Source organism: Tachypleus tridentatus, chromosome 10 (assembly GCF_004210375.1).
Source record: "Tachypleus tridentatus isolate NWPU-2018 chromosome 10, ASM421037v1, whole genome shotgun sequence".
In the NCBI taxonomy this organism is placed as follows: Eukaryota; Metazoa; Arthropoda; class Merostomata; order Xiphosura; family Limulidae; genus Tachypleus; species Tachypleus tridentatus.
In genome coordinates this window covers 62160110-62176770 of record NC_134834.1, presented here as the reverse complement: position 1 = coordinate 62176770, position 16661 = coordinate 62160110, and the positions used below count along the sequence as shown (strand labels likewise).

Here is a 16661-nt window from a genome sequence, read left to right as displayed (position 1 = left end):
CATGGTAACACAGTAGTGACTTTGGGTTATGTTGTGGGGATTTATATGGATTCGGGTCATGGTCGTTATTTACTAAAACTAGCCTGAAATACACAATAACCTAACGTTATGTAATTAGACTAGTATATATGTGTTTTCAAAGAAACACTAAAATTTAGAAATTCTGACGTTGAATCTAAATAATGTAACAAAGTATTTTTTTACAAACGACGTTGAATTTCTTTCTTTACACAGTACAGGCATTTAAAATTTGCACGAAGGAGACTCATTACATAGGCCTATGATTTAGACTTCATAAAGTTGTTTTTGTTTTAACAACAAGTTTTCCATAACTCAGGGCTCGGCGTGGCTAGGTGTTTGAGGCACTCGACTCGTAATCCGAGGATTGCGGGTTCGAATCCCCGTCGCACCAAACATGCTCGCCCTTTAAGCCGTGGGAGTGTTATAATGTGACGGTCAATCCTACTATTCGTTAGCAAAAGAGTAGCTCAAGAGTTGGCGGTGGGTGATGATGACTAGCTGCCTTCTCTCTAGTCATCTCTCAAAATTAGGGACGCGTAGCGCAGATAGTCCTCATGTTATGTTTGTTCTCGATGTAAATTAAGCAAACTCTCCCACTTTTGCTTCACTTTCACGCTCACTTGCTCCACCAGAGAATCATAAAATTCTCACATGCTCAGCTTGTTAAAATGTTCGAAAAGTTCATCGAATGAGCATAAAACAGGCGCAGTCAAACGCCTCTCTCTCTCAGCTGCCTCTTGCTCACTCAGTTGGTCTCTTCCTCTCGCTCAGCCTAAAGTCAAAACAAAGTCTCATTTTCTTCCACGTATCATAGCCGCGATATAATATAATTCTATAAAATTTTATTTTTGAAAACCTTTTAAACTATAGTTCTGTAAACACACATAATTTTATATTTTGGATAAAGTCGTTTGAAATGCATGCTGCTTCCAGTTCAAGTAAAGTCCAAACGTGCAAAAATAACCCAAATAGTTTCTGATACATTTGTGAAAAATATATAAGAGTTTGACGAAGAACAACATGACATAAAAGGTACAGGTAGCTTACTACCACTATTGTGAGTGTAAAATTGGTGGTTAAGAAAAGAATTGGGTTCCACATGTGTGTTGTCCAGTTTGCATATCTGGCTTAACACAGTTGCTGAATAAAAACAGATTAAGTATGGCATTTGCAATTCCCACGATAGAACATGAGCCCAAAGATAAATTCATTGACTTTTATTTTTGCATGACTAATGTTTCTGGATATTCATGCAAAATTAAACTCTCACATTAAATATCCAGATACTGCATCTGCAATGAAATCAGTACCTTATGGAGATCGTCTTCCAGTGCCACATCCACCAAGTGAACTGGAAAACAGAATATATGAGAGTTATTCTGTGAAGAAGACAATAAATCATTTTCATCGTCTTCATAAAAACAATTTTGAAAAGAGAGAATGGACAGTAAGGGAGAATTAAATACCAGAATATTGAATATAAACCTTTAGTGAATCTTCAAAATGTGTGTCTTCTCCCACTACATATAAAACTGGAACTCATGAAGAATTATGTAAAAGGGTTTGTTTGTAGTTTTGCACAAAGCTCCACAATGGGCTATCTGTGTTCTCCCCACCGCGGGTATCAAAACCCGGTGTCTACCATTGTAAGCCGCAGACATACCGCGGGAAGTGCTAATGGATGATAATTTTAAAACAGCACTCAATAAGAAAGATCTTGTTGCCTAGAAATGATTCAAACTGGATGTAAAAATTGTTTGAAAACCATGCTGTGACGACTTATGACATGCTTGAGAACTACAGAAAAATTTGGTATAGGATGTCACTGAATATGCCTTTCTTATATTCCCGTTTAGACTTCTTTCCAAATGATCTAGGTGCAATGAGCGATGAGCATGGTGAGTACTTTCACCAAGATATTTCAACAATAGAACAGTGATATCAAGGAAGATGGACTCCTGATATTATGGGAGATTACTGTTAGTTCTTACAGCGTGAGGCCCGGCATGGCCAAGCGTATTAAGGCGTGCGACTCGTAATCTGAGGGTCGCGGGTTCGCATCCCCGTCGCGCCAAACATGCTCGCCCTTTCATTCGTGGGAGCGTTATAATGTGACGGTCAATCCCACTATTCGTTGGTAAAAGAGTAGCCCAAGAGTTGGCGGTGGGTGGTGATGACTAGCTGCCTTCCCTCTGGTCTTACACTACTAAATCATGGACGGCTAGCGCATGTAAATAAGTAGGGCTATTAATTACAGTTCGTAACTTGGCTAAAGAAATTAAACTTGCATTATAGCGGTAATGATTATTAAACCGAAAAATTATAATTCAATAATTAAATTGTAGCAGTCCTGTAAATGTAGGTCATAGACCCACCGTTTCATTAGTACTAGGATGGGTTTTGGAATTTCGCACAAAGCTACTCGACAGCTATCTGTGCTAGCCGTCCCTAATTTAGCAATGTAAGACTAGAGGGAAGGCAGCTAGTCATCACCACCCACCGCCAACTCTTGAGCTACTCTTTTACCAACGAATAGTGGGGTTGACCGTCACATTATACACCCCCACGGCTGGGAGGGCGAGCATGTTTTGGCGCGACTCGGGCGCGAACCCGCGACCCTCAGATTACGAAGCGCACGCCTTAACGCGCTAGGCCATGCCAGGACCGTTCTAGTGGATATGTTAAACACATAAATGTTCTCTTGTGTGTATTTTCTTATAGCAAAGCCACGTCGGGCTATCTGCTATGTTTACCAAGGGGAATTAAATCGTTGATTTTAGCGTTGTAAATCCGTAGACTTAACCGCTGTCCCAGAGGTGACCAAATGTTTTCTTATTTGCCTAAGTAGCCAAATAATCATTATTCGTTGCATATGTTTAATTTATACTAAACTGTTCAAGCATTTATTCATACCTTGTTAATATCGCTTTTAAACTAAGAACTTCGCTACAATTTGGAATGACATAGCTTTCAATGCAGTTTGTAGTGGCATAAACTTTTGAATTTTTAAGAAACACTTCCTGGTTAAATCCAACAGTATTAAACATTTTCTTACCGGCATCGGCTGACAAAGAACAATACAAAATTCATACACAATAATTGAAACCTCTTACGAGAACTGCGCAGTATGTCTAACCCTATAGTAGTGAAATACGAGCCTGGAAATACTTAGATTTTACAGTGGTTGTATTTATGTGAGAGTTATGTGAATTCCTATTTGTAATGTGAAGTTTGCCATATATGTTTTGTTGTTGCTTCTGTTTCAATTTATGATTCTGTTTGAACCTAAAGATGTCGTTTCTTTCTTGTATTTATTAATGTGTTAGCACTTCTTAAAACATATTTATTTTAGTATTGTATAAAAAATAATAATGTAAACATATGTGCGTATAGGGCTTGATATTTACTGAAAGTCATAAAACACCGCACAAAGTTTTCGCACATATTAATGTTGCCATTATTGGGTGTACTGTATCAGTTTAATGTAGTTATTTCGCCCTTTGAATTGCTTGGCATAAAAGCTTATTGAAACAGCCTATTCTTCAGGTCACTATGTTTATGTTGCACGTGTTTGTTACTCTGTGTATATTGTCTCTTATTAGCCAATGGGAGTTTGTGGTGTTAATACATATATTTATATATATATAGTATGATACAGACAATCACTCATAGGAAGTGTTACAAAGTTTAAAATCTACTTGAAATATCTGCAAGGACAGGTAAGAATAAGTTTAACAAAACATTGAGAGTCTCAATATTGCACACTCCTATGCATCTTTTTTTTATTAATAAAATTCATAACATTACACACAAATAATTTTTGCTTTACACATCTGGGTTAAAAGTACTTCGAAGGTGTTATTTTATTGGTTACTCCATTCAGCGCAATGCCAAGGCAGTCCCTTCTACCATTAGCAGCAATCTTTTTTTTTTAAAGTACAAAGTTACCGAGTCGACAGCTTGAATTGTTGGTTTTCATTACACATATAATCAGTATCAAAATGAAACGTAACATAAAACAAGATGTTAAACGACGGGAAAAAAAAGTTATAGAGAGACTGACGGACATTGTTCAAATAAAAAGATAGATAGATAGAATGAATGAGTATACAACTTGACAAAGAACAAGACACATGGATAATAATAAAAACTCTCGACTTTTACGCTTTTCCATAAAATATGCATCTCCACCACGTGGTGAGTTTGTTATTTACTTGAACAGTTCACCGCTTGTTTATAATTCAAGTGATATAGTACGTAATTCTTCTGGTTGATTGCTCTTATGTAAAACCTTTAAACACAGCCGCTTTTGAAAAATGTAAATCTTCAAGAAAAAATGAGTTCGTAATAAGTCATAAATCAAGTCACGTTTCAACATTTAGTAAATCTTCTCTAAAAGGCAACTTTCAAATTTGTTGTTTTTGTAATAACTGAAGATGAATTTTATCATTTCATAACTAGTTTAGAATTTAGACTTAGTCAGATATATTCGGGGTTTCTCGTTGTCTTTTCTCGTGCAGATGTTCTGCATATAGTGTGAAATTCTTGATAATCGTATGTCGAAAAAGGCTGTAAAGGTGTCCTGCATCCCAGGAGAAAGGTTTACCCATATTAAGAATTGGCATGCATTCTTGTACAAATAGATATGAACTAGGAATTTTTCTACCCCTTAAATGTTACTTGGAATGTTGATGACGTATGCATCGTTTGAGTTTTGTTTACCACATTTCAACGTTGGTGTATAAAAGCATTTCACTGCGGCAACCAATAAGAAACAAACAGAATGTAAGCAAGTGAGTTAAGACTAACGCATCATATTGAATAGAATTTGTTGGAATAAATGAAACAATCATAAGCTCCAAAGAAGTGTTTAAAATTTTTTTCATTGTTTAACATTTTGGCTAAACCTCTCATCGGAAATATATTTTTTTTCTATAATGAACTCAATCATTCAAATTAAGGCCGTTGTATTTTAATAATTAAATTACTTACAAGAGTATCTTTTGAATGTGATCATTCCTATTGTTGTAAAAGGTCGTGGCACATACATAAACCTAGAAAGAATATAATAATGTTTGAGCTGTTATCTAAACTAATTTAATTAAACTTATAAGAAAGGAATTTGTTATGTGTATCAGTTATAGGAAGGTCTCAGACCTACAACGATAAAATTAGATGTTCGATTTTCCATGTTGAACACAGAAAATAGCCAAATGTGGCTTTGCTATAAGAAAGCACCCACTCATTAGGGTTTATATATACTTGAAATACTTCTCTGAATACGTTTTCTCAGTCTGTGTTATACAGATACTTTCAAATTTATCTATTAGGCATCAATGGACTTGAATACCAAAAACATTAACGATTTGGTGCCATAACTATAGTATTTCCTATTGTAGTTTATTTTTAATGTTCTTCTGCTTCCATTCAAGTTTTGGGTAGCATAACGTTGGTAAACCATGATCATGGAATAGAACTTTCTAATATCAGTTACAACTTACAGGAAAAAACAACAAACAAAGCAACGACTATAGTGATGACTAGATTGGAGAATATGTGACAAGGACCAAGAGAGAGACTCTTATACCTAAAGTTTTCTCTGGTATTGACGAAAACTATGTCCGAATCTCCGATCATTCGTCGGAACCGTGAACCTGATGGGCGTCTGCTGGATTGTCTCGGGTGCATTATTACAACGATCTCTAATGGTAACTTCATACATGGTAGAGCATAGGACATTAGGAGGTGGTCATGATGGACTTCAACAGCTTTAATGTATCGAGATTTACTTGGGTAGTCTCTATTGGGCATCAATGTACCTTTGAAGAAGTCTGGTTGTTTACAAAGTACTTATTTAATTCATACATAGCTGAGACGTGATCATTGGATGAATTTGTTGAAACTCATCACCATACCATCAGTTAGAGCAGGTGATATCTCGCCACACAGAAAGATTAGGGGTTAGGAGCCTTTCAGGCTGATAATGTATACTCATGACACTTTAAAATCCATGATCAGTAGCCACGGGCATAGTGGGATGTAATATCTGTAGCATCAAAGTAGCAATAATGGCATTCATGACTGTTCATGGAGTCACTCCTCTACGATATTAGTCTGGGAATGTTACATTTCTGGGAGTACTCGCATCTTTGGAAGAAGATGACGCCCATTGTATTTCTCAGAATTAATGTGATATGGTGTTGATATCACAGTGGTGATATTGTGTTATCATAGTGGTGCATACCATAATGAATCGCCTCACTTCTTTGAGTATTAGGTTGTCCAGAAATATATGTCGTTTTTAAACAGGGAAGTTTGGAAAAGTATAAACCAGTGTTGTTCAACATACTTTAACAAAGTAAGCACCATTTGCTTCAACACAATTTTGCCAACGTGTAATAAATAATGCTGTTTATGCCCCTACTGTAGAAATCAGAGTTTCTATGATCAATGAACTCCCTGAAAGCTTCTTCTGCAGCTGCCTGGCTTCGAAATCATTTATTGTTCAAAATATTGTCAAAGTACTTGAAAAAATTAAAATTTGTAGAGGAAAGGTCTGGGGAATAATGTGGATGAGGCAGAACCTCGATTCCCAATTCGTTCAATTTTTTTCAATTTTTTATCCTTGGCAGGTCTCATAACACCGATTTTGTTGAACTTCAGTCAGCTCATGCACAACCCGCTTATCCAACTTTTTCGTCTTTCCAATCGCACTCAGGTGGTTAGCAATGCTTAATTTGCTTGTTCTTATCTTTTCTGCAAGTTCACGTACTGTTGTGCAACAGGTCTGTCTCAGTTGCTTCCCTTAATGTGTTTTCATCTAAGGATGGCTTCCTTCCACGACCTTCGTGGTCTTCAAGACTTCCATCTTCATGTCGAAACCTTTGGAATCAACGCTGAACTGTACGTTCAGTAACAGATCCATAGCTGAATGCTTGGTTGATATTTCGTGTAGTTTTAGTAGCTTTCCGTCCAAGTTTGAAGTCGTTGAGGGAAATCAGGTGAAAGTCCTTTTTGTCCATGCTGCCTTGTGGGCTGCGAAAGTTACTCTGAATAACCATAAGTGAAGATTATGAGATTGTTGGATAAGTCAGTTTAACATTCTCTTCAGTTTTCAAGCGGTATTCATCATTCTAAACAGTTACTAGAGGGAAACAAGATCAAATAAGATGACCACATTAATTCTAAACTTGTTAAGAAAACATTAAAACAGCAAACAATTAAGACATTTGTAAGCGATAAACGTTGGAATAAATCAACCAACCAACAATAAGTTACTCAATATTCAACTTCTAAATGTCATCGTGAGAATTCCGACATTTATTTCTGGACAACCTAATACGTAGCCCAAGAGCATAGCATTTATTCTCCCAGTTCCCTGAAACCAGCTGATATCCTAAGACTATGTCCAGCAAAAGGTGGGATATGATGATGAAGTCTGGTATCACACATCACAATGACTATAATAGCACAAGGTAGAGCACAGTGACTCCTACAACTGAGCATATAGCCGATGAAAATTAATTTGTAAGGATACACAAAACTTTATACTTTCAGAAGAAGACAATGGCTTCCCACAAGTGAGCATAGATTTTTAGTTATACAAGTAAGGAAAGAAGTAAGGAAAGGTAAGACAGGAAGAGTGAGGATAGTCAGTTGATTAAAATGGTATTCCTTATTACTCAAGCTACTTTTCACGACATTGTGTATGTGGAGTACTTTGTGTGATAACCACTCGATTATTTTAATGTTAGGACAGATTGTTGGTTAAAACATTAACAAATTAAACTCTTAGTTTATGAGCTACCAAGTAATATCTACTAACGTGATGTTCGATAAATGTTTTGTGATAATTACTTGACCAGTAAAATGAATTGTAACTGAATTTCTATGAGCATACTTTATGAGACTCGCTAAATACGTATATTTGTAGGAGGCAAATTAAAAGATGAAGAACCCAAAGTTTAACTGATCACGTGAAGCGAGAGAATGTGTGTCATAGGCGTATCCATTATCTAGGTACCATAGCTCTTAGATTCAGAATTAAATTTTATGTATTTTCCTACTTTTCATCAGAGTAAGTTTCCTACTTCGATACATTTTGACTGGGAAAGTTTAAAAATTTATGGGTCCATTGATGAGTAGCTAAACAACTTACATTGTCAAGTGAAAATCCTATGAAAAGTTACAACTGGATCAGATTGCTAATGATAACTATGGAGCGTAAACAGTTGAAATTACATCATAATTCCTATCTTTTGAACACTCAGGTTCTATTCTGTGGTGAACGTTGACGGACAAAATACCTGTAAGAAGAAACTTCTTGAGCAAACTCGAAATTTTACTGTAAGCTATGGGAACATTGTAAAAGGTTATAGTTAGAATATAGTGGTCTTGTTGGGGTGCAGTAAGGGAGTTTTTCTCCAACACAGAACGATAAAGTAATATTAACTGTGTAAATTATTGCCGATTTTTATCCGAGATATGTTTTTTAATCTGGTGTAGCAAGTTTTTCCTCAATAGCAGTTCTATCAAGATGAGTGTAATGATTGAGACTAAGTGCTTTTGACTAAGTGCACAATGATAAAAGTGATTTTGCTGTCGTTCCTTAAGTACCTACTAAATTCAGTATACTGTATTTGACAACATAAATTTTCATTTCAATGAAGGTTTGTAACAGAATAAGCCATTTTTGATTATTTCTACGTGCGATTAGTTTTATTTTATTGGTAGTTTTTAAGTTGAAGTAATTCAAACGTGTGATACGTTTGTGCAGTGATTATTTTCTAGCCTCAATGTAATATTAAACATGGTTTATGTAGTACATTTCCTGAATTTGTCTTTAGCAGGTACTTTTAAGTTAATCCTTTTGTTATCAGTGTAAGTGAATGTAATACTGTTATTCTATGTACAAAGAAATTATGAAAGTGTCAGTTTTGGATTTCATTATTTCATGATTTTTCTTCCTTTATTTCCAATTTATTCTAAAAGATTTATAATAATATTATAACTAATATTTACCTTATATATATATATATATATATATATCTTATTGTTTGAATTCCTTTGAATTTCGCGCAAAGCTACACGAGGGCTATCTGCACTAGCCGTTTCTAATTTAACAGTGATAGACTAGAGGAAAGGGAGATAATCAATATTATTCACCGCCAAATCTTGGACTACTCGTTTATAAACAAAAAGCACGATTAACCTTCACATCATAACGCTCCCATGGCTAGAAGGGTAAGCATATTCGTTGACGGGGATTTGAGCCCGCGATCCTCGGATTGCCTTAACCACCCAGATACGCCTGGTCCTGTATATTTTTGTTAGTCTTTTATAGGCATATAATGACCAATGTATTATCTACATTCCACAGAAATGAACTATTTAAAGACTTACTAAACATCCAGTAGATATCTCACGTGCGACACACTTGTGTAACACAACACCTTTACGATTAATCAAAGCAGGCATCTTTTCTTTCAGTGCAACATTCAAGCGCTCTAACTGTTGACAATAAAACCCCACTCAATCGTTACATTGGGTAGCAGCAACTCAGTGGATCAACAACAATATCCCACCAAACGCTTAACAAGTCTTTCCTCGAGGGGAGGTCCATTTTGTGCTGTGCTTTAGCCAGTTTACCTGCACTGAGCCATAGTCTGCGGCACTTAACATTTTTATAAGATATCGATATTTTACCTCTAGTCATTAAACAATACAAAAAAGGCGAGTTACACTCACGAGAGTGCAGAGAGGTGCAAATGTCTAACTTTTGCTCTTAGGTTGGCTTCTGTCACATTGGGGGACCCATTTTCCAAGTTTTGTGTTTAAGCTGTTGCAGATGCCGGTGAACTGTTGAATGGGTTGAATTAAGCTTCTGTGCTAGTTTTTCAACTGTTACAACACAATCTTCATCAAATGTGCTCCTCAGGCACATCCATTTTCATAAGGGTTTGTTTGATTAATGATCTGAAAAAGTGGAGTTGGGTTAGTTTCTTTTATTTGACCGAACATTATTATACACGTCCAACTATACAATTTAGTAATTAAAGCCTTCTACAAAGATAGAAATGATGATGCACTTTCTGTATTAAATTTTCGGACATTACTTATGGGATGACCTGTTATGCCCTCCTCAGTCATTAATAAGCTATAAAAGACGAAACCCACTAACCTCAACTTTGCTTACGGTGACTCAGCAATAAGCTAGAGCGCTAATAAAAGCAGTAGGCGAAATTTGGACAGACCACTATGTAGCTTTATGCTTAACAAAAGACATATTCAAGGTGGGACGAACAGTTTTTTTATTCTTGAAACTCTAATCCTTACCACCCACCGCCAACTCTTGGGCTACTCTTTTACCAACGAATAATGGGCTTGACAGTCACATTATAACGTCCCATGGCTGAAAGGGCGAGCATGTTTGGTGTGACGGGGATTCGAATCCGCAACCCTCAAATTATGATTCGAGTGCCCTAACCACCTAGCCATGCGGGGGTTGGTGTATTTGTCTTACTTGTTTACATTATCAACCCCGTTATTCATCATCACCCTCCAACATATGAATGAAATAAGAAGTTCATAAATGACAGGTTATTATTAAGTTGTACTGGAATTGCGAATTTATTATAAGAACGCAGAATAGTTTTGGTCAGCTGTTAATATAATCTACACAAAATAATTTTTTAAAATACATCATAATAGTCTGCTTGGTCCTTATTGGCTCAACGGCAAATATTAAGGTTTATAGCGCTAAAAATTGGTTTTCGATACCCATGGTGATGAAAGCCCAATACATAGCGTTACCCTTAGCAACAAATATATCACTATTTAATGTTTTATGTACATATAAAACACTAACAATTGTGCTTATTACCTTAAGCATAACATGTTTGATCTCACATCCTATCATTTCTTTAATGTGTATATAGGAGTTTCCAATATTTTAATGTTTATGCCACATAATTATTTTTCCCATTCTTGTTTCTTAAACATTCTTCTTACAAATGCACTTGAAATACAAGTTATCAATTTCAAATGTGACCAAATTGTGATTAATTTAACAGAACTGATTAACTGTTAATTTTACAAAACATACAATAATGAACGCCCCCAGTGGCAAAGCGGCATGTCTGCGGACTCACACCGCTATAAAGCGGGTTTCGATACCAGTGGTGGGCATAGCACAGATAGTCCATTGTGTAGCTTTATGCTTAATTATAAACAACCAAAATAATAATAGCATAAAAGAACAGCTGAGCATTTGTGGGTTTGTTTTTACATATCTTATTATTTCCTTTACTATCCTAATGAATAAACAAAGGGCCTATGTTTATTTTTAAAAAAACGTCATAGAAAAAGACAACCAAAAAATAAATTTTGTTATCATAGAGGTTTGGGTTTGAATTTCGCGCAAAGCTACACGAGGCCCATCTGCGCTAGCCGTCCCTAATTTAGCAGTGTAAGATTAGAGGGAAGGCAGCTAGTCATCATTACCCACCGCCAACTCTTGGGCTATTCTTGTACCAAAGAATAGTAGGATTGATCATCACATTATAACGCCCCCACGGCTGGAAGGGCGAGCATGTCTGGTGCGACGGGAAGTAGAACGCCTTAACCCACTGGCTATCCCAGGCCTATCGTAGAGGTGTTTTTTACAGTATTTAAACAGTTCACGATAATCATCAATAAGACAGTTGGTTAATTCCTCTCACCAACAATAGTCAGTGCATAAATTAATGGTGGGCCCCCTGCTACAATGTACGTGAAGTATGTATACGCATGAGAAAAGAGGAGATTAGAGACAAAAATATAACCATGCATAATGCATCTGAAGCTCAATTTTAGTCATGAGTTACAAACAAAAAATAGAACCAAATAATGGCAATGAAAAAAATAGGTACAAAATTCTAGTTCAAGTTAAATTAAAATTTTTTGCCCTACCACTGGTCCACTCTTCTTTGGGGTTATCGAAATTGCAGCGTCTTTCTTTTCTCTCTCAACTGACAAGACAGCCAAGTAATTAAGACGGTCTTGACCTATTATTGACCACAAATGTGATTTTATTAATTTCAGTTCACTGAAAGAGCGTTAAGCACTAGCCAATGCATTTAGAACATGTGTTGATAGAGGTAATGACAAGTAAAATGAATTAAACAAGGCTGCTAAGGTCCGGCTCTGACAAACAAAATGTATACTTAATTCGCTTTATGTAACTAATTGTTTGATTGTTTTTAATTAAGCACAAAGCTACACAATGGGTTATATGTGCTTTGTACATCACGGATATCGAATCCCGGTTTATATCGGTGTGAGTCCGCAGACATTCCGCTGATGAATAACGTGTGATGTAACTAATAACTAAGACATTGATGAAATTGTTAGGGGCCAAAAGGATTTGCTGTTAGACACTTTGGACTTCTTAAAATAAGTTCTGCATGTTGTTGATTTCTTGTCTGGTTGTTCTTATTTAACAGTTCCATATGAAAATCATGTTCGTTCGGTAGTTGATGTCAATAAGGAGAGTGAGTTACAACATGATACAGACTACCGTAAACAAGAGTTTTCATTTTAAAAAGGTTAGTAGACAAGCTGTTTTCAGGAATTTAAGTAGAAGTCTGCTAAGAAAGTAATATTTTACTCAATGTAACTTTTGACCACGCTCATGACTGTAGACACAAGAAACATCAGTATCAGAACCTATGTATCATATACTCAGTGGCCACTTTATTAAGTACCGGTAGGACCCTCTTTTGCCTCCAAAACAGCCTGAATTCTTCGTGGCATGGATTCAACAAGGTGCTGGAAACATCTCTTAGGGGTATGGGTCCGTTATGAATTTATAGAACGACGCAGTTCCTGCAGATTTGTCGGCCACACATTAACGTTACGAAGTTCCCATTCCATCTCATCCCAAAGGTGCTCTATTGCATTGAAATCTGGGGACTGTGAAGGCCGTTGGAGCACAATGAAGTCATTGTCATGCTTGTGGAACCAACTTGAGATGGTGTATGCTTTGTGACATGATACATTATCCTTCTGGAAGTAGCCATTAGGAAACGGTAGATTGTGGCCATAAAAGGGTACACATGGTCAACAACAATGATCAGGGTACGCTGTGACATTTAATTGATGCTCAATTGGTATTAAGAGGCCTAATGTGTGCCAAAGCACATTCCCCATACCATTACACCACCACCAGCCGCCTGTACCATTGGCACATGGATCTATGGATTTATGCAGTTTACGCCAAATTCTTACCCTACCATATGCATGTCACAGCAGAAATCGAAATTCGTCAGATTATGCGACGTATTTCCAATCTTCAATTGTCCAGTTTTAGTGATCCCATGTCCACTGTAGTCTCATCTTCCTGTTCTTAGCTGACAAGAGTGGAACCTGGCGTGGTGTTATACTGCTGTAGACCATCTTCTTCAAGGTTCGAGGTTGAAAAAAGTAAAGGTGTAACCTCTAAGCATCATCGAAAGTCCAAATAAGTAGTCATAGCACCGTCGTCAACCTCTCAATCAATATAAATGGGAGTAATCACCAATTTCAGAAGTAAAACAATTATTAATGAATGACAGGAGGTGGCTTTCCTTGAACTCTAAGCTATCTAGTACAAAAAGCCCATCAGACTGAGAGACCACTACGCGATTTCTTACAGTTAAAGTAATCAGATAGTTGGATAGCAACTGGTTAAAGTAGCATTGCAAACTCTTACTTTCCAAGACACGGGGTGGATTCCATGTAAGAAGTGTTATTTGATGTTTCATGAATTTTGCAGACTGTTGAGAAACTGGTAGATGCAATACTAAATGTCCACTAAAGTTTGCATTGATCTTCACGAAAAATGCATCGAATTTGATCAACAACAGATATTAGCCTTCTCTTATAAGTATAAAAGTAATAGAAGAAATTTTAATCTTGGCCAAAAAGTGTTTTGTTCAAAAAGTCCGAATTTTCTAGATTCTTGCGGTGATTATTTATTTTGTGAATCCTGGGAAAAAATAGGTTAAATTTGATGGTTCCTAGATGGTTTAACATCGTGAACAAATGTAGCTTTTAGAGCTAACCCAAACATTACCATCATTGAGCATGCAATAGTTACGGGCATCCACAGAAATGTTTTCAAGGAGTCGCGAAGTTTTTCAGAGAGGGAAGGAAGTAGTACGAAATTGTGAATTGAATAAAAAAATTCATATACACATGCTGAATGCATAAAAAAGAACTATATTTCTCATTCACCTTCCCCTCGCAAAGTGTAATGGTTGTATATCTATAAACCAAAAGGTATACGTAAACAAACATAAACGTGGTATGCGTTAAACCATGCATGTCCGAAACCTGAGTTGCACCTTTAATTTTTTAAACAAAACAAATGTAGCAACCACAAATATAGCATATTAATAACACATAGTAAAAATTGTTGACGAAATAATTTAATAAGTGCAGTTCCACCTGATACTTTCTTAACGCTGTTCTTTTATAAAATATAGTTACGAGACATTAAACTGTTTGCTCTAAATGTGAAAAGATAGCAGAAGAAGTCATCCATGTGTTGAAGCCTAGTAAATTATGCCATAAATAATGCACAAGTTTGCGAATGAAAGAAAGTCCTTAAAATAAAACGACGGAAGTGTTAGCAAAAGCTAATGGTCAATGATGAAATCAGAGTGCCTGACCCGAATCAGCTCAACTGCATAGATCTTGATTACCCTTGAGCCCCATTCCCTCCAACTTGAACTTGGTGCTAGCTGTATGATAACCGGACATTAAGTCATAGAAGTTGCTTGGCTATAATGTGTTCAAAGAATCACATGTTCTAAGAGTGAGGATGGGCATAAGTATACATTAAGTCTGTAGACCTGTTGTTCAAGACTGTAACTGGACGGTACAATCACCCTTAATCTCATACATTCAGTTGAACTTTTCACACTTATATTCGAACTCAGAATTTTGAATATTTGTGGTAAAGTTTTGGTACTAGTGTGTTTCTCTCTTTATTCAGATCAGTCGCGTTTCAGATCGGAATCTGTTGATCCTGACCTTTTCAACTCAACACAGACCACACACCAGGAGGCTGACTAAAGCCGATAACCCAATAAGCTGTCAAAACTTGAAAATGACGTAACCTGCACTCAGCTGTGATAACAAAGTAGGCATGGATCAGCTGATATACAACTAATTATTTGTTTCATAATTAAAATGATTAATGTTGTGAAATTACAAGATTGCAGTTTCGAGCCAGAGTTTACGATGAAGAACTGTCTGTTATAACCGAAAATATCGAGACCCAAACAGAATAGCTGTAACAGTGACCCCGAATTGGATAATGTAAAAACAGATCTTCTAGGAAACACTAACTAATGTACTTGTAAAGAATGTTTACCAAAGCCAACCAATGTTAAGTTTTTTTGTAAAGAGTGTCCAAGGATCAGAAAAACCTTACATAAATGGATGATGATGGATGTATCGCGTTAGATGAACAATTCAATACCCCATAGAAGTTTCATCATGAATACTCTGCCTAAATAATCTATCAAAGAATTCAATACCCCTTGTTTGGATCATAGTGTTCTGCAACTAGCACTACTTACGGTATCTGATTGAATCCCACACAAGTAAAATTCATTTTAGATTCGTTTGTGCTAACAATATTAACAATAGAACACCACAAACAATGATAGTATCTTGATTTTATATTTTCACACTTAACTGCTTATTGATATTACACTTATTGGGTGCATGTTAAATTAGGAAAAAACACAAAAGACCAATCCTTTCTTGTGTAGTGAAAGCTATCAGAAAAACATATCCATAACCAAGATGGTATATACGAAGGATTCCACAAGGTTCTTCATCAATTATTTTAAAGCTAACTATTGCAATGCAGTATCTCTGTCTGCATAAAAATATAAATATATATATGAACTAATTATTGATAAGTTACATATGTAAAATACCTTTACACTTCTGGTTTGTGAATTGTAACACATACTTTTTCTTAACCATTAATATTGAAAAAAACACTTAGACAACATATCGGTAAGTGTGTGTGTGTGTTTTCTTATAGCAAAGCCACATCGGGTTATCTGCTGTGTCCACCGAGAATAATCGAGCCCCTTATTTTAGCGTTGTAAATCCGAAGACTTGCCGCTTTCCCAGTGGGGGACCATATCAGTAAGAGATACCCAACTTTGATCTTTTATTTCAAAAATATCGTAAAGGATTGTTGCATATCTTCGTAACCTTTTCTATTCCAAAATGGCATATATCCTGTGAATTTACGATACAATATTGTTTCAAATTCACTTTTCATGAATAATATTCAAAATCTAAAATAGCATAAAGATACGGCAATCATATGCCATTATATTGCGTTTTTTTTTATATAACTATAAGCCACACAAATCATGGTTCACTACTATTGCAAATAAAATATATTGCCATCATATTGTGCTTATCAAAAATACCTTTATTTGTAACCACTCTTTAACAGCTTTCTGTGCTTCAGAGTCTGGTTTCAGCCACTTCTTCATCCGGATCTGTTAGGCTGACAATAGTGGTGATCATAGCCATAGACGTGATCGAATAATTCCCAATGGTGACAGTTGTTGATGTGGTAAATAATC

General features: G+C 36.1%; 1 long non-coding RNA gene across 1 annotated transcript in view; it reads left to right on the top strand.

Moving 5' to 3' along the window:
* Window positions 1-16661, top strand: part of LOC143229420 (uncharacterized) — a 25270-nt gene extending 8609 nt beyond the window's left edge. Inside the window, exons 2-4 of the long non-coding RNA XR_013015855.1 lie at window positions 12504-12605; window positions 16103-16209; window positions 16529-16661. This is a non-coding gene — a long non-coding RNA (uncharacterized LOC143229420). The remainder of the gene's footprint in view (window positions 1-12503; window positions 12606-16102; window positions 16210-16528) is intronic.